Source organism: Hemitrygon akajei, chromosome 14 (assembly GCF_048418815.1).
Source record: "Hemitrygon akajei chromosome 14, sHemAka1.3, whole genome shotgun sequence".
NCBI lineage: Eukaryota > Metazoa > Chordata > Chondrichthyes > Myliobatiformes > Dasyatidae > Hemitrygon > Hemitrygon akajei.
Genome location: NC_133137.1, coordinates 96,576,596 through 96,594,044, shown reverse-complemented (window position 1 = coordinate 96,594,044; position 17,449 = coordinate 96,576,596). Strand labels below are relative to the sequence as shown.

General features: G+C 44.1%; 1 protein-coding gene across 1 annotated transcript in view; it reads right to left on the bottom strand.

The window, feature by feature from the left end:
• LOC140739026 (C-type lectin lectoxin-Phi1-like) overlaps positions 1 to 16,847 on the bottom strand; it is a 71,751-nt gene extending 54,904 nt beyond the window's left edge. Inside the window, exon 1 of the mRNA XM_073066998.1 lies at positions 16,812 to 16,847. The gene's annotated coding sequence lies outside the window, so the exon portion shown is untranslated. The remainder of the gene's footprint in view (positions 1 to 16,811) is intronic.
• Between the last annotated feature and the right edge of the window lie 602 nt (positions 16,848 to 17,449).

Sequence of the window (17,449 nt, the reverse complement as noted above, 5' to 3'; positions counted from 1 at the left end):
CTTACTTTCAAACAAATAAATGTTTCATTTCTGACTAGCTCTGCCTCCTTCTCAGCAGTGACCCATTCCTTATCACCCTTGTCTACTGCACCACCAACTAAGCAACTCTTTGAATGGATCCTCCTGCACCCCCTTTCTGTTGCCTTCAAGGATTGCTTTTTCCATGACTTTCTGGTCCACTTGTCCCATCCCACTCACCCCTCCCAGCCCAATGGAACTTTATCCTGCAATCACAGGTAGTGTAGAAACATTCCTCTTCATCGCCCCCTTCAGCACATTCCAGAGACATAGTCATTCCCCTGTACCTCCTCAAACTGGGTTTGCTGCATTCTGTAGTTATGCTGTGGCTTCCTGTAATTTGGAGAAATCAAACATAGACTAGGAGATTGCTTTGTGGGTCAACACACAAAATTGCAGGAAGAACTTAGCTGGTCTGGCAGCATCTATGTGTCCTCTGTCCACAACGGTTATCTTGAACTTCCGGTTGCATGTTATTTCAACAGCCTTAGCCAATCCCACAGTGACCTGTCTCTCCTCCGACTTCTCTGCTGTTACAGTGAGGACAGACACAAGTGTCATGAACCAATTTAATATTTTATTGGGTCACTTGCAACCCAATCGTATGAATATTGAAAGCCACAATGATCTTATCCTGCATACAAAACCTATTCATCTTGGTTTCTCCTCTATTTGTTCATCCTTCCCATCCCCGATCCCATTGCTTCTGATAGTTGGTTCCGTCTGTTCATCATCCTCCCACCTCACCTGGTTCCACCAATCACCTCCCAGCCTCTGTCTCACCCCTCCCTCATACTGCTATAGACTGGCAATCTTTCTCACCTTTTCAGGCCCAGTGCAGGATCAGAAGCAAAATGTTGATATGCACTCTTTGTTTCCATTGAAGCTAATCACCCCGTTGAGTTCTTCCAGTGTTCTGTATTTTGTTCCATCATTTCTACTAATTGATCAGACTTTGGTGATGAATATTACCTGATCATCCATGTGGTTCTTAAAATGTTTTGCCCTTCCCTTTGTTCTCTCCATCTCTTCATGGGTGTCTGGACCTAAATTTTTTCATATGACCATACGATAGAGGAACAGAGATAGGCAAATCGGCCTAGCAAGTCTGCTCTGCCATTCAATTGTGGCATGCACTTTCTAGAGACCACTTTTCCTGTCTTCTCCCAGTAAAACCTAGCCCTCTTAGCAGTCAAGAACCTATCAGTCTCTTCTTTAAATGACTTTGGCTTCACTACCCTCTGGCTGAATAAATTCCTTCTCAGTTCAGTGCTAAGGGGATGTCCCTTTATTCTCAGCTGTGCCCTAAGATCCAAGAATCTCTTATTAAGTGAAACATCCTCTCCATATCTATTCCACCAAAGCCATTCTTAATTTAGGAAGTTTCAATGAGATCCTATTCATCCTTCTGGATTCCACCTAGTGCAAGTCCCGAGTCATCAAATGTTCTCAAACATTAGGGCTTTCAGTCCCAGTATCATTCTTGTGAACTTCCTCTTGACCCTCTCCAAGCCAGCCCATTTTTCTTTAGATACAAGTCCCAAAATTGTTGACAATCTTCCAAATGTGGTCTGACCAATGTCTTATAAAGCCTTAGCAATTCATCCTTGCTTTTCTGTTCTAGTCTTCACAAAATGAATGGTAACTTTTTAACTATCTTACAGCCAGCTCAACTGGCAAATTAACCTGAAGAGAATAATGAACTTGAAACCACACATTTTAGTCCCTTTACACTCCTGACTTCTGAATTTTGCCCCTTTAGAAGATAGAATACACCATTATTCTTCCTACCAAAGTGCATAACCCAACACTTCCCTACCCAATATTTTATCTTCCACTTCTTTAGCCACTCTCCAAATCGGTCCCCGTTCTTCTGCAGATACCCTGCTTTTTCAACAGGTCTTGTCCCTCCACCTATCTTGGCATTACCTACAAATTTGGCCAAAATGCCATTGATACTTTCATTCAGATCATTAATGTAGAAAGTGAACAGTTGTAGACCCTGGTGTTAAGTCTCAATGAATACCATTCATGACAATACCTTATCAAATACCTTCTGAAAATTACCTTATCATCATTCTGATAAAACTGGTGCTGATTTCAGTGAGCCAACTTGACATTGGTAAACAAATCTAATGCCCTCTAACTCTCCTTGTTTTACCTGCTTGTTACTTCCTCAAAGTATTCAAATAAAAACTTCCCTTTAGGTGATTTTTTGCCTTTTGCCTCAGCCCCTCCTTAACCAGGTGTGTTATAATTATGACTGTATTTATTGGACACATCCTGTCACCAGTGATTCTTAAATGATCACTGCTAATGCGTGCATAATCCCTTCAATTTTCTCTTTCAAAATGTTTGGGTGTAGTCCACCTTGTCCAGGTGATGATCCACCTTTCAAATGCCACCCCTCATTTGCATGTTCCTGATGGATTTACTGTGGCTGTTCTGGCCCAGGCGGTTCACCGTCTAACTCAACACCACTGACTAAATCAGTGCTCTGGCTTTCACACCCTGTCAGTGTCATACATAATTCCATTTCAGCATCTTCTTCATCATTTGCCCTGTTAATACTGCTCAGTATTCTTCTGGAGTGGTAACATTAGGGACAGAAGGTAGTAAATAAATGAGAATCAGTCTTCAGGAAAAACTTCCACAATTTAACTTCAACTGAGATATCAAGGCCATTGAAATCAGTCATTGTGTGTGGGACATTCAGGCTACGTGCACCCTAGACTGGATAATTTTGAAAACGCCGGTTTCACATAAAAACTATAGGCATCCACACTAAACATTTTTGAAAATACTTCTGCCTACATTAAAATGGATATTTTGGCCAATCTCCTCCTACTGTGTAGGACACATTTCCCGAAAACAGGCGACATGTTTGGTGTCGAATCTCGCCGTGAAAGACTTGGTGCGTGTTTGTCCAGTTACAGACTAGAAAAACTTAATTGCCAAATGACGGAGAGCTGTTGGCTCTTGCGCAGGAGTACTTAAAACTGAAAAAAAAAACAAATACTGGAGCGTATGGAAGCAACCGACAGGGTGTTCACGGACAGTGTCACCCAGCTGACGATGAACATTGAAAAACTGACTAACTCTGTTGCATTAATACAGCCTCTTGTTAAATGTAAGAAACATGTCTGTATCAGTATTATCTTGTATTTCCATACAATGTTACATTAGGCTTTTACAGATCTATTGTCAGAGAAGTACTTGCATAAATAGGTAAACTAGCTTCATACGAGCAAGGACAGAAAACAGGGCAAAGTGAGTATACTTATTTATTCAGCAAGTCATGGGTCAAAGTATTTGGTGAGTACATTCCTAACTCTTCTGGCTTCAGTCTCGTTGCCGTCTGTTCTGAAATTGTTAGGTTGCGTTCAAGAAAACAACTAAATGGCGCGCTGCCGTCACCATCTGTTCCAGCACGTCATGACAGCATTTTTAGATTTCTCTGGTTACCCCATCCACACTGCTCCAGCCAATCTGGCATTTTCAAGTTTATACACTCTGGAGGGCGTTTTAGAAAAGCTCTGTTTTCGGACGAGCAAAACACTGTTTTAGTGTGGACAGAGGGTCAAAACGAAGAAAAAAGATTTGGTTACGGATTAATCCGGTCTAGTGTGGACATAGCCTTAGATTCTGTGCCATGGAAACTATGGATGGGAAGACAATGTTTATGTTAATTGGCCATTGGAACCTTCAGCATGAGATCAGGGAAGGCATGACATGGCCATCTCCTCTATTACCACATTGTTAAAGGAATGTCCCACCCACAATACGCACTACAGGATATTCTGCCTAGTTGTACATTCAGGGAGCTATTCCACAGCTCTGTAACTAAAGAAGTACAGGTATAATTTGGGTGTCTGGTGTTTGTGTTCGCAAGCTTTCAGACCAGTTACCTGTATTTGAATATTCAAAGCAATTCTGCTAATTGAATGTGCCCCCCCTTGAATTCCACCAAAGTTACCTATGTTCAAAATCTTAAACTGTGTGATAATAGCCATTAAAATTGTAGTCAATTATTTAATAAGTCTGTTGGAGTAATCTATTGCATCCGGTGCTCCCGGTGCGGCCTCCTCTACATTGGTGAGACCCGACGCAGATTGGGGGACCGCTTTGTCGAGCACCTCCACTCCATCCGCCACAACAGACAGGATCTCCCGGTTGCCACTCACTTCAACTCTGCTTCACATTCCCATTCGGATATGTCCATACATGGCCTCCTCTACTGCCATGACGAGACCAAACTCCGGTTGGAGGAGCAACACCTCATATACCGTCTGGGTAGTCTCCAGCCCCTTGATATGAACATCGAATTCTCCATCTACTGGTAATCCCCTCCCTCTCCCTTCCCCCATCCCACTTTCACTCTGCCTTTTCTTCTAGCTGCCTATCACCTCTCTCATGATTCTGCCTTCTTCTGCTACCCATAGTGCTTTCCCCTTAGATTCCTTCTTCACCTCTCCTGCCTAACCCCTCCCTGCTTCCCCTCCCCCACCCCTTGATCTTTCCTCTGATTGGTTTTTCACCTGGCACATTCCACCCTCCCCCCACCTTCTTTATAGGGCCCCTGCCCCCTCCTTCTTTAGTCCTGATGTACGTGTTTATGTAGTCAATTATTCATTGTTCCCTTTGTGTTGAAAGCTAACTAAATCACAAGTTGTGGATAAAAGAGAAACAGATTCTCCAATCTTCCTGAAGAAGGTCCTCGGCCTGAAATGTCAACTGTTTACTCTTTTCCATAGATGCTGCGTGGCCTGCTGAGTTCCACCAACATTTTGTGTGTGTTGCTATGGAATTGTAGCATCTGCAGACTCGCTCATGTAATTGATTCAACAGATCTGCTGTAATGGATAAAGACATGCAATATCTCTCCGCTACAACATCCATGTGTCACAAGGAACATGTCTTGAGTTTTCCTGCATTCTTCTAAAGGTCTTTCTGTTGTTTTCCTCTGTAATACCTGACATGTTTTACCTGGACTTTGTAAAGTGAGATTATTGCTAACAATGGAATTCTCTGGCAAAACTTGCCAGCTTGGAGATGCTTTGGGTACAGCAGTTATTGTATCACTGGGGATTTTGGAAAACCTCAGAGGGCACGCAATGAAGGGGAGGCACTTTGACGAGAGACAGGTGTCACAGAGAGGTCAGTGCAGTGATGACCAACAAGTCCCCTTCCTGAGGGTTTCAACGAAGAGTTGCATTTTTACCAGTGACTGGCTGCATTATTTACTGAAATGCCTTTGCAGAATAATACTGACAATCTGTACATTTTGTGGGACCACAGCCCTGTGATGTAAAACATTTAAAAGAATCCCAGGAACTGGTTCCCTATTTTGGTTCCCTTTGGTTCCCTATTCAACAAGCTTGTCCCAAATCACCATGATTCTGTCTTATGATCCTCTTCACCTTCTGCCAAAGGGAACTGATTTGTTTATCTATCTCTGTTATATCTAAAGTATTGACTGTGGACATACCTGTTGAATATCCTGCTCCTAACAACTCTATCAAGCCTATTTTTCATCCCCCGCTTTCTGTTCTAAACTCACCATGAGTAACATGTTCAAACAGTAAAAAGGTGATTAGTACTTTCCTTACAAAACAAGGGAGTCACAAAACAGGTTAAAAACTCTCTTCACATATCTGTAACCTGGTACTAGTGTAACCTTCTAATGATGACACTGTCCCCACTCCCCTCCTCCCACAAGTGTTCCTCTGGTCGTTACTGCATTGTGGTGCTCTTGTGATAACAGGGACCCCACAATGATCAATTCCTGAATGGAACAGCCTGGTCGCTTTACCATACAGGATTCATTGCCACACTTTAGTATGAATGGTTGGTCGTTCCCATGTCTCTGCAAGGCAAACATTATTACGAAATCCTCCTCTCGAGTAGATCCCTCCGCATGGGATCTCCTCCAAGCACCATGCAGTGTTCACAGTACCGCATACTGTCACATTCCCCATGTAAAACCACACACCATTGGTAACCCCACAGCTGGTTACTCTTTATGCGCTCGATTCTGCATTTGCTTGTGATGAAGAGAGAGGTCAACGGGGTGATGTTGTGGTTTTCATCAGAATACATGTTTCTCCAGTCAAGATTGCCATAAATGTTCCTGCGCATCTGGTTATAACCATGGTTTTGCTGGTACAATCTTAAATCTGGTCATGCCTCCTGTTTTTGGCAGATTCTCCTTCACTTGGCCACTCTTGTACTCTCTACCCTAATGTCGCATTTTAGATTATGCAGGTGAATGGCCAACTCCTGTACAAACTGGGCTAATCTGGTACAGTATTTACAAGTGCACACTACGGGCCAGTAATCACTTTCTCCAGTCGTTACGTAGCCCGTCCTGTCATTCATTAAAAGCAAGTGGATCCTGCCCCACGAATAGGGATTAATGTTGTTTCATCAGTTTTGCTGGTAAGGCCCTGGACCACCTTTCCCAGTCTCCATGAGGGCCTTCGTTAGGCCCCCTTTTAGATGTGATTCATTCACTCAATCATGTCAGAACAGTGAGGTTGGTTTGGAATGTGAAACTTCTAGTTCACCCCTCACAACATGCAAGCACTTTTGACCACTTTTCCAGTAAAGTGTGTCCCCTGATCCAACTCAAGGCTGACTGGTACTTCCCACCCGGCTATTACCGGCTCATCCAGCACATGGGCTATCATCTTGGCTGATCAATCCCAACACAGGAATGTTTCCTTTCCTCTGGGGAAGTGATCCATGATCACTGAACAATACCATTTACCCTCTAGTCCTGTAAATTCCAACTGAAGTTGCACCCATTTTTACAGCTTTCCTGGGTCGCATTCTGCACATCTTTATACACTGGCAGAATATATCAATATCTCTCCCCTTCCCCAGCCACCACTGACAGTTCATCCTTCTAGCTGGGTCCTCATCTTATCCCCCCCTGTGTAGGCGAAACCACGGTAGGTTTTTAACAGTGTTTGCCTGATCAACTCTGGGGTTAGAAATGTTCACCTTCTCACCACATCTATCTTCCTTTTGCAAGGCTCCTACCTGTAACCAAATCCGATTTTCTTCTGACAATGAATCCTCGTCTATTGCCTTTCAGTCTTCCTTCTTTTCCTTCCTGACACTCATTACCTCTCTCGGGACTGGACCCGATTCCTCCACAATTGCCCGTTCTGCCATGTAATCATGTATTACTCGGAAAGCATACCTACTGTCTGTGAAAATGTTTATCCTCTGTCCTTTTGTAATTTAAGAGCCTTTGTTAGTGCTTTTAGTTCTTCCAATTGTGTTGAACTGTGGCCCGGGAGTTTTCCTTTTGCCATTAGTTTCCCATCCTTATTCACAACAGCCCGTCCCCTTCATGGAGTGTCCTCATGGTCCATCCTTTACCCATCTCTAAACAAGGTCAATGCATCATTAACCTCCAAGTGCATTTCTCCAGCCAGCGACTCCTCAGGCCCTCACATTAGATCCATCTCAGAGAGCATCTACATTCAGTTCCACAATGACAGAAATATCTTCAACCTTCTGCCTGAACAAAAACCATGCAAGAGCCCAATCTCGAGTTACTGACTGCAGTTACTCACTTCACCAAGGCTGCAAGGGTTTTTGGGTTAACGGTCAGTCTGAAGAATACAATAATCCTCCATCAGAAATCCCCTCGTGACGTTTACAACCCACCTCAGATCATCATTGATGATCACCCTCTCACTATGGTTGAACAGTTCACCCACCTGGCCAGTGTCATCTCCAACACTACGGTAGTAAGGGACATTGACAATCAACTTGCCAGAACCAGCAGTGCCTTCGGGTGCCTCCAGAAACATGTGGAAGAACCACCAGCTGTATCCGCCCACAAAAATCCAGATGTACGGAGCTGTCTTTGTCACAACATTACTATATGGCTCCGAAGCCTGGGGGAGTCTTGAACCACAAGAAAATCTGTTTACTGAAGCTCTTCCACCAGCGCTGTCACTGCTCCATCATGGGTATCAGCTGGCAGGATCATGTCTCCAACAATGAGGTCGCGGACAAGGCGCAACTTCCAAGCACTGAAGCCACTTCACTGCTCAGGCAGATCTGCTGGTCAGGCCACGTGTCCCACATGGACAACTCCAGGTTGCTGAAAGCAGTACTCTACAAAGAACTCTCTCAGGGCCAGAGAGATTGTGGTGCTCCACGCAAGAGGTACGAAGACCAACAAGCAGCAGCTCTCTCAGGCAAATATCGAGGTCAATGAGTGGCAGCAGCTGGCTTGAACAGAGACCGCTGGAGAACGCTGATCCACGGAGCAGCCTAGAATTTTAAGGAATCCAGAAGAGTGACTGCTTAAGAGAAGAGGAGAAGCAGGAAGGATCCTACTACCCGAGCGCCGGCATTCCCAACTGTTCCTACAGCCCAACTGTTCCAGAGTCCACAGATCCAGAATTGGCCTCTCCAGACACCAACCACCTTGCCGTCACGCCTGAGGACTCTTGTTCCCTCCTGATCTTTGCAATTGCAGAACCAGTGTCACACTGGAACACTACTAGAAATAAAAAAGGGGACTTTAATGAGATTATATTATGGTCACCCTTTCCAACAGTCAGTAGGAATTAGATTAGCAAATGTGTCGGGAAATCTCAGATAGCTGCAGTAATAGTCGGGTTCTGAGAGTGGGTGATTTTAACTTCCCTAACATTGATTGGTATTGCCATTTTGTTAAGGCATCAAATGGGGCAGAGAGTTAAGAAACTGCAAGTGTAACAGGATCCTGATGGTCAGTGGAGTAATGGAAATGGCAGTGGTATGGAGAGGAGTTGGCCAAAGGGAATTGGAAGCAGATGCTGTCAGGGATGACAGCATAACAGCAATGGTTTGACTTTCTGGGGAATATGAGAAAGATGTAGGATAGATGTATTCCATAATACTCAAATAGCAAAACAGTATAACCGTGGTTGACAAGGGAAGTTAAGGCTAATGTTAGAGCAAAAGAGATGGCAGACAACAAAGTAAAAATTAGCAGGAAGGCAGAGGATTGGGAAGCTTTTAAAAACCTACCGAAAGGAACTGAAAGAATCATTAGGATGGAAAAGATGAAATATGAAAGCAAGCTAGAAAGCATTATCAAAGTGGATAGAAAAAGCTTTTTTTCAAGTATATAAAAAATAAAAGCGAGGTGAGAGTGGATATAGGTCCGCTAGAAAATATTTATCGGAAGTGCTGTGTACGCAGAGCCTTTAACACTGAGTGCACAAGAGATTCACAGGAACGTTGACAGGACTGGACAACTTGAGTTATAAGGAGAGATTGCAGAGTCTGAGACTACTTTCCCTGGAGAAACGGAAGGAAAGAATTACCTTGCTGAGCTTTATAAGATGGTGAGGGACAAAGAGAGGGTTGGTACTACCAGTTGTGATGTGTGATGAGCAAACCAGGCTGAGATGGGGTCCAGAGTTGACCCCCCTGTGAACTATGCTGCTAACGAGAGAGAGAGAAGAAGAGGGGGGAGGCATACTGCTGCAGATGCTGATAATTAGAGTGAGAGGGATGAATTAGTATTATGGCTTCTTTAATAATTGTTTACTTTACTCCAAGGACACTTTTCTTTGCCTGCTTGTGTGGATTCCTGCTGAGACAGCAAGGCGGTACCAGGAGATGGACATGGACAGTTGATGGATGGCCGGTACCCCGGCAGGGGAGATAAAAGGCAAGTCTGCTGAGACACAGGCAGACACACCACAGGACACTGAAAGAGCGTTGTGCACCCACAGGAAGGTGGGGGTTTGGAGGATCGATTCGGGGGAATCATGTGTGAAGGTGCGACCGGTGGGGGCTTGTTTGTGTGTCCACCCTTGCCTGGGTGACAGGCTTACCATTGAAGAATCGTCGTGCCTGGTACAGGGTCACAGTCGGTGACCATAACAGGACAGGAAGACAACGGAAGGTTTGCCTGCAACTGCATCACCTCTCCCTCTCTCTCTCTCTCTCCTCCCCCCACCCCACCCCTAATGGTACAACAGCAACTACCTCGACTTAAACTAAACTGAACTGAACAGAACTCTGCACCATCATGACTATTCATTTACCCCTAGACTTCGATAGAGTTTGGTTTTGATTCCTATTTCCACACTTCTGTATATATCATTGCTAACCTGCTTGATATATATTTTGCACTTTAGAGTACAGTATTATTTAGTTTACTAATAAACACTTTTAGTTACAGTAATACCAGACTCCAACGTATTATTCCATTTCTGCTGGTTCGGTAACCCGGTCACGGGGTATGCGACACAGTCTTTTTCCCAGGGCGAAGAGTTTAAAAGTAGTGGGCAAAGATTTCATATGAAATTGGCAAGATTAAAAGGGGATCTGAGAGAAAATATTTTCACACTGGCCATGTGGGTATCCTGAATGAGCAGACAGAAGGATTGATCAATGCAGCTTCAAGTACCCTTTGAGTGGTACATAGATTGGAGGAGTGAACAGGCTTGTGGGACTGTCTGGCCAAATATTGCTACTATGCATGTGTTCAGATGTACTTTGTTTGTGCAAAACCTTTGCTTATTTTACCAGTTGTTGTAAATGTGCACCCTCCACTCATTAGCCCAGCAACACTGGAAAATATTTCTCATAATTCACTCTAAACATTTCATGCATTTTTAAAATATCCTTAAAACTCGCCTTAGGGAAAGGCAGTTCCGTTCTGCTTTTTTTTTAAAGTGAAGATCAGGATTAGAATTTGGTGTGGTAATTTTATTGGATTAGGAACAACACTCACCAGAATCTTGCAGCAGGTTGTGAAATCTGCACAAACATGGAGATCTTCAATGGCAAAGCTGACAGTGCAGTGAGTTCAGAATTCCCAGTGTGATCAGGATTCCAATGAGATCGGGATTCCCAGTATTATCGAGATTCCCTGTGTGTTCAGAACTCCCAGTGTGTTCAGGGATTCCCAGTGTGATCAGGATTCCCAGAGCCACCACAAGCTCTAATCACAGTGTTCGTTGGAGCACCATGATCACACAGCTGCTGGCATTGAATCTCACTGGTGCTCTTTTTCCAACCAACCTTTAAAGGGCCAAACAGCACAAGCGTCCAGCTGCAGGGCAGGTTTGCCACTGAGTGGATGGATGGTGCAATGACTGGGGCCGTCAGAGATTGTACCCAGAGTATCCCAGGGACTTGCATAGACTGATGAGAAAAAGCCCCGGCAGAGGCAAGTTCTCTGTACATGGGGGAGGAGGGGGGAACAGCAGGATGTTATAGGAGCAATCGGGAATCTCCAGGGTTACAGGGTTACAGGGTTGCAGCAGGGTTACAGGGTCACTGCAGGAAGTAGCCAGGAAGGTGTCTATAAGGTCATGAGAGCCAACTACAAACAGTGGCCTTTGGAAGAAGCCTCTTCCTGTGGGCTGGAGGGAAATGTATGAGACCTTCTGTCTTTACGTATGGAGTGTGTGTGAGTTCTCCAATGGAGCCAGGAGCAGCAAGCTGTGAGACATGGCAGACGTCAGAATCAGAAGCCTGAAACCAAGGTGAGGTTCGGAAGCTGACAGTGAGAGTAACAACAGCCAAAGTAGAGTTGTGAAGTTGCACTGAAGGTTGGAGGGAACAAAGAATGCAATTATATGTTGGCCAAAGGTATTTGTTCGTGAAATTATGGGAAAAATAAAATTCTGTAAACATTCAGCAAGTTCAGTAACTTTGCTACAGAGGATGTCAAAATTCAGGTTTCCTGTCCAATAGGACAACATCAGCAAATGCTACATCTTCACTGAGTAAAGGACTCTGGTTTTTAGGCCAATGAGTTGAACATGAGGTTTTCCTGCTGCAATGTGATGATGCTGTGGTGAACTAGATATACCTGTCTGGGCTGCTCCTGTGGCTCCTCCCACAGACCCTGCTGACTGCTCCTGTGGCTCCTCCCACAGACCCTGCTGACTGCTCCTGTGGCTCCTCCCACAGACCCCTGTATAAAGGCGACTGTGGGCTGCTGCTCTCCCTCATTTTCCCCAGGATGTAGTGTTGTTTATTCTTCCAGTCAATAAAAGCCGACATCTCGTTTCCTAAGTCTCAGCGTGAGTTATTGATGGTGCATCAGATGCCACATGGGAGAGTTTTAAACTGACAGCAAGGTGACTGTGCAAATGAAAATCCCATTTGTTGCCCAAGAGTGGACACTCCCCGAGAGGTGATAAAGGCTCAGGAGATAGATTGTCAAGAAAATTAAGACCCTTGGTAACAACCAAAGTGAATATTCTTGTGTAGAGCTGCACAGGTGTTGAAGTTCCTCAATGAATATTTCTTCTCTGTCAGAACTTGAGATAGTTAGTGAGGATGGTTTGTGGATAGTTTGCAGGTCTGTAGAGGAGTAGCCCCTCTTTTGGAATGGGTGATGTATCAAAAATCAGGAGGGTAATGAATGTTGTGTTTTTATTTAACAAGGGCTACAAAGAAAATCCTGGGAAGTAAATGCCAGAAAGGCTAGTATCTGTGGTAGGTAAGCTATGTGTTTTGGGAAAGATCCGAGTTGCAATTTCCAAACCCCAGGCAGTGATGCAGTTGCTCAGGATGCTCTCAATACAACCCCTGTAGAATGTGATGAGGATGGGGGGTGGGAGATGGACTTTCCTCAGACTTCGCAGAAAGTAGAGACGCTTCTGGGCTTTCTTTGCCATGGAGCTGGTGTTGAGGGACCAGGTGAGATTCTCCGCCAGGTGAACACCAAGAAATTTGGTGCTCTTAATGATCTCTACCAAGGAGCCATCAATGTTCAGCAGTCATTGAAACTTTGAATTCAGCGGTTAATTGGTCATTGAATCCTTCAGCATGAGATCAGGGAAGGCATGACATGGCCATCTCCTCTATTATCACATTGTTAAAGGCATGTCCCACCCACAATACGCACTACAGGATATTCTGCCTAGTTGTACATTCAGGGAGCTATTCCACAGCTCTGTAACTAAAGAAGTACAGGTATAATTTGGGTGTCTGGAGTTTGTGTTCAGAAGTGTGTTGCTTTCAGTAGTAGTAGGTAGGCCTCCATTAGTCTCAATAGACCGTGGATTTGTGCCTTGGGAAGCTTCCTGGGCAAGGTTTTTTTATATGGAAGACCAGCATTTGCCCAAGCTGCAAGTCTCCCCTCTTCAGGCCATCGATGTTGTCCAAGGGAAGGGCATTAGGATCCATACAGCTTGGCACCGGTGTCTTCGCAGAGCAATGTGTAGTTATGTGCCTTGCTCAAGGACACACCTGCAGCCTCAGCTGAGGCTTGAACCAGTGACCTTCAGATCACTAGACAAACGCCTTAACCACTTGGCCATGCGACAACACAAGCATCTTCAGACTCGCTCATATAATAGTCAACAAATTTGCTGCATTGAATAAAGGCCTGTAATATCTCTCTGCTACAGCATCCATGCATCACAAGGGACATGTCTGAATTTTTCTCAAATTATTCTAAAGGTCTATCTGTTGTCTTTCTCTGTAATAGCTGACATGTTTTACCTGGGTTTTGAGAAGTGAGATTGTTGCTAACAGTGGAATTCCTGCCAGCTTGGAGATGCTTTGGGTACAGCAGCTAATATATCACTGGGGATTTTGGAAAATCTCAGAGGGCACGCAATGAAGGGGAGGCACTTTGATGAGAGACAGGTGTCACAGAGAGGTCAGTGCAGTGATGACCAACAAGTCCCCTTCCTGAGGGTTTCAATGAAGAGTTGCATTTTTACCAGTGACTGGCTGCATTATTTACTGAAATGCCTTTGCAGAATAATACTGACAATCTGTACAATTTGTGGGACCATAGCCCTCTGATGTAAAACATTTAAAAGAATCCCAAGAACTGGTTCCCTATTTTGGTTCCCTTTGGTTCCCTATTCTACAAGCTTGTCCCAAATCACCAAGATTCTGTCTTATGATCCTCTTCACCTTCTGCCAAAGGGAACTGATTTGTTTATCTATCTCTGTTATATCTAAAGTATTGACTGTGGACATACCTGTTGAATATCCTGCTCCTAACAACTCTATCAAGCCTATTTTTCATCCCCCGCTTTCTGTTCTAAACTCACCATGAGTAACATGTTCAAACAGTAAAAAGGTGATTACCGTAGATGTCGGATTATAAGCCGCTACTTTTTTCCCACATTTTGAACAGCTTTGAACACTGCGGCCTTTACTACGGTGCGGCTAATGCATGATTTTTTTTCATGCCGCCAAAAACATTTTGCCTCGTAACAGTAGACCAATAAAATTGATGAGTAGTTCACAGAGGTCCAATGAAATTGTACGATAAATCAAGCGCACTTTCACAATTAAATTATTGTAAATCAGTCATTTGTACTCACCCTCATCAACATGGAAAACACTCGAAGAAAAGCATTGTGCTGCCTTTATGGCAGTTATTTAGTTTATAATATTTTCGCTTAGTAATTCATTTTCTAGTTAAAGTTAGAAGTGTTTTAACTATATTTGTTTTCTGTACTACATCGCGGGATGCTATGACGTCACACCCGGTTTCGCCGCGTCTTGTGGGATACCGGTTTGCGATAAACGGGAAGGCGGGGGCGAGCGCATTACGCGAGCGGCATTAGATCTGAGCGAACGCTGCTTTTAAGTTAAAGGCGATCAATAACTTTTCCTGGTAGGCTGCAGTATATATATTTTTTACCAGTCGTTAGGAGATATTGGAATGTTGTTCAGTAAAAAAGTATACGCAACGTATATTTAAAAGTAGCCGCGTTACAGGCACGGTTCGAAAAAAAGCATTTGCAATATGTATTTGTTTATGTTACCATATGGATTTAATTAAAAGTTAAAAAATCCTCACGTGTAATATCTTTCTGTGTAAATATCTCATATTACAACGTGGGACACCTGCGGCCGAAAATCCGGTGCGGCCTGTACAAGTACAAAATTGATTTTCTTTCTAAAATTAGAGCCAGCGGCTTTTAATCAGGTGCGCTCTGTAGTGCGAAATCTACGGTAGTACTTTCCTTACAAAACTAGGGAGTCGCAAAACAGTCAGGTTAAAAACTATCTTCATGTGTCTGTGGCCTGGTACTAGTGTAACCTTTTTGGACAGCATCTTCTAATGATGACACTGTCCCCACTCCCCTCCTCCCACAAGTGTCCCTCTGGCCCTTACTGCATTGTGGTGCTCTTGTGGTAAGAGCGCCCTCTTCTTTGTGGTGGCGTGTTGGGGAGGAAGCATTAAGAAGAGGGACGCCTCACGTCTTAATAAGCTGGTAAGGAAGGCGGGCTCTGTCGTGGGCAAAGTACTGGAGAGTTTAACATCGGTAGCTGAGCGAAGGGCGCTGAGTAGGCTACGGTCAATTATGGATAACTCTGAACATCCTCTACATAGCACCATTCAGAGACAGAGAAGCAGTTTCAGCGACAGGTTACTATCGATGCAATGCTCCTCAGACAGGATGAAGAGGTCAATACTCCCCAATGCCATTAGGCTTTACAATTCTACCGCCAGGACTTAAGAACTTTTTAAAAGCTATTATTAATGCTTTTTGAGATAGTGATTTAGATGCATATCATATTTTTTACTGAGTTAAGTATTGTATGTAATTAGTTTTGCTACAACAAGTGTATGGGACATTGGAAAAAAGTTGAATTTCCCCATGGGGATGAATAAAGTATCTATCTATCTATCTATCTATCTATCTATGATCAATTCCTGAATGGAACAGCCTGGTCACTTTACCATACAGGATTCATTGCCACACTTTAGTGTGAATGGGTGGTTGTTTCCATGTCTCTGCAAGGCAAACATTATTATGGAATCCTCCTCTCGAGTAGATCCCTCCGCACGGGATCTCCTCCAAGCACCATGCAGTGTTCACAGTACCGCATACTGTCACATTCCCCATGTAAAACCACACACCATTGATAACCCCACAGCTGGTTACTCTTCTTTATTCCCTCGATCCTCATTTGCTTGTGATGAGGAGAGAGCTCAAAGAGGTGATGTTGTCATTCCAGTAAAGTGTATCCCCTGATCCAAATCTAGGCTGACTGGTACTCCCCACACAGCTATTACCAGCTCATCCAGCACATGGGCTATCATCTTGGCTGATCAATCCCAACACAGGAATGTTTCCTTTCCCCTGGGGAAGTGAACTGTGATCACTAACCAATACCATTTACCCTCTAGTCCTGTAAAGTCCAACTGAAGTTGCACCCATTTTTACAGCTTTTCCTGAGTCACATCGTGCACATCTTTATACACTGGCAGAATATATCAATATCTCTCCCCTTCCCCAACCACCACTGACAGTACATCCTTCTAGCTGGGTCCTCATCTTATCCCACCCTGTGTAGGCGAAACCACGGTAGGTTTTTAACAGTGTTTGCCTGATCAACTCTGGGGTTAGAATTGTTCACCTTCTCACCACATCTATCTTCCTTTTGCAAGGCTCCTACCTGTAACCAAATCCGATTTTCTTCTGACAATGAATCCTCATCTATTGCCTTTCAGTCTTCCTTCTTTTCCTTCCTGACACTCATTACCTCTCTCGGGACTGGACCCGATTCCTCCACAATTGCCCGATCTGCCATGTAATCATGTATTACTCAGAAAGCATACCTACTGTCTGTGAAAATGTTCATCCTCTGTCCTTTTTGTAATTTAAGAGACTTTGTTAGTGCTTTTAGTTCTGCCAATTGTTTTGACCTATGGTCCAGGAGTTTTCCTTTTGCCATTAGTTTCCCATCCTTATTCACAACAGCCGATTCCCTTCATGGAGTGCCCTCATGGTCCATCCTATACCCATCTCTAAACAAGGTTAAAACATCATTACCTTCCAAGGGCATTTCTTAAGCCAGCGATTCTATATTCATTGTTGCCGTATTGTAACAATACACTGTCATCACACATCTGTAGAAGAAGAATGTTTATGTGAAAATGCTGTTCTTGGACTACAGTTCAGCACCATATTTCCCACCAGACTTGAAGACAAGCTCAGAGACCACAGCCTTAACCCTGGCTTGTGCAGCTGGATTCTGGTCTTCCTGTCAGATGGCCAGCAGGTGGTAAGAGTGGGCTCCCTCACTTCTGCCCTTCTGACTCTCAACACAGGTGCCCCTCAATGCTGTGTCCTAAGCCCCCTCCTTTATTCTCTGTATACTCATGACTGTGTCACCACCCACAACTCCAATCTGCTAATTAAATTTGCTGACAATACTACATGGATTGGCCTTATCTCAAATAATAACAAGGGAGCCTACAGGGAAGAAGTCATCACCCTGACACAGTGGTGTCAAGAAAACAACCTCTCCCTCAATGTCACAAAAATAAAGGAGCTGGTTGTGGTCTACAGGAGGAATGGAGTCAGGCTCACCCCTATTGACATCGATAGATCTGGGATTGAGAGGGTAAACAGCTTAAAGTTCCTCAGCATAAACATCACCGAGGATCTCATATGGTCTGTACATACCA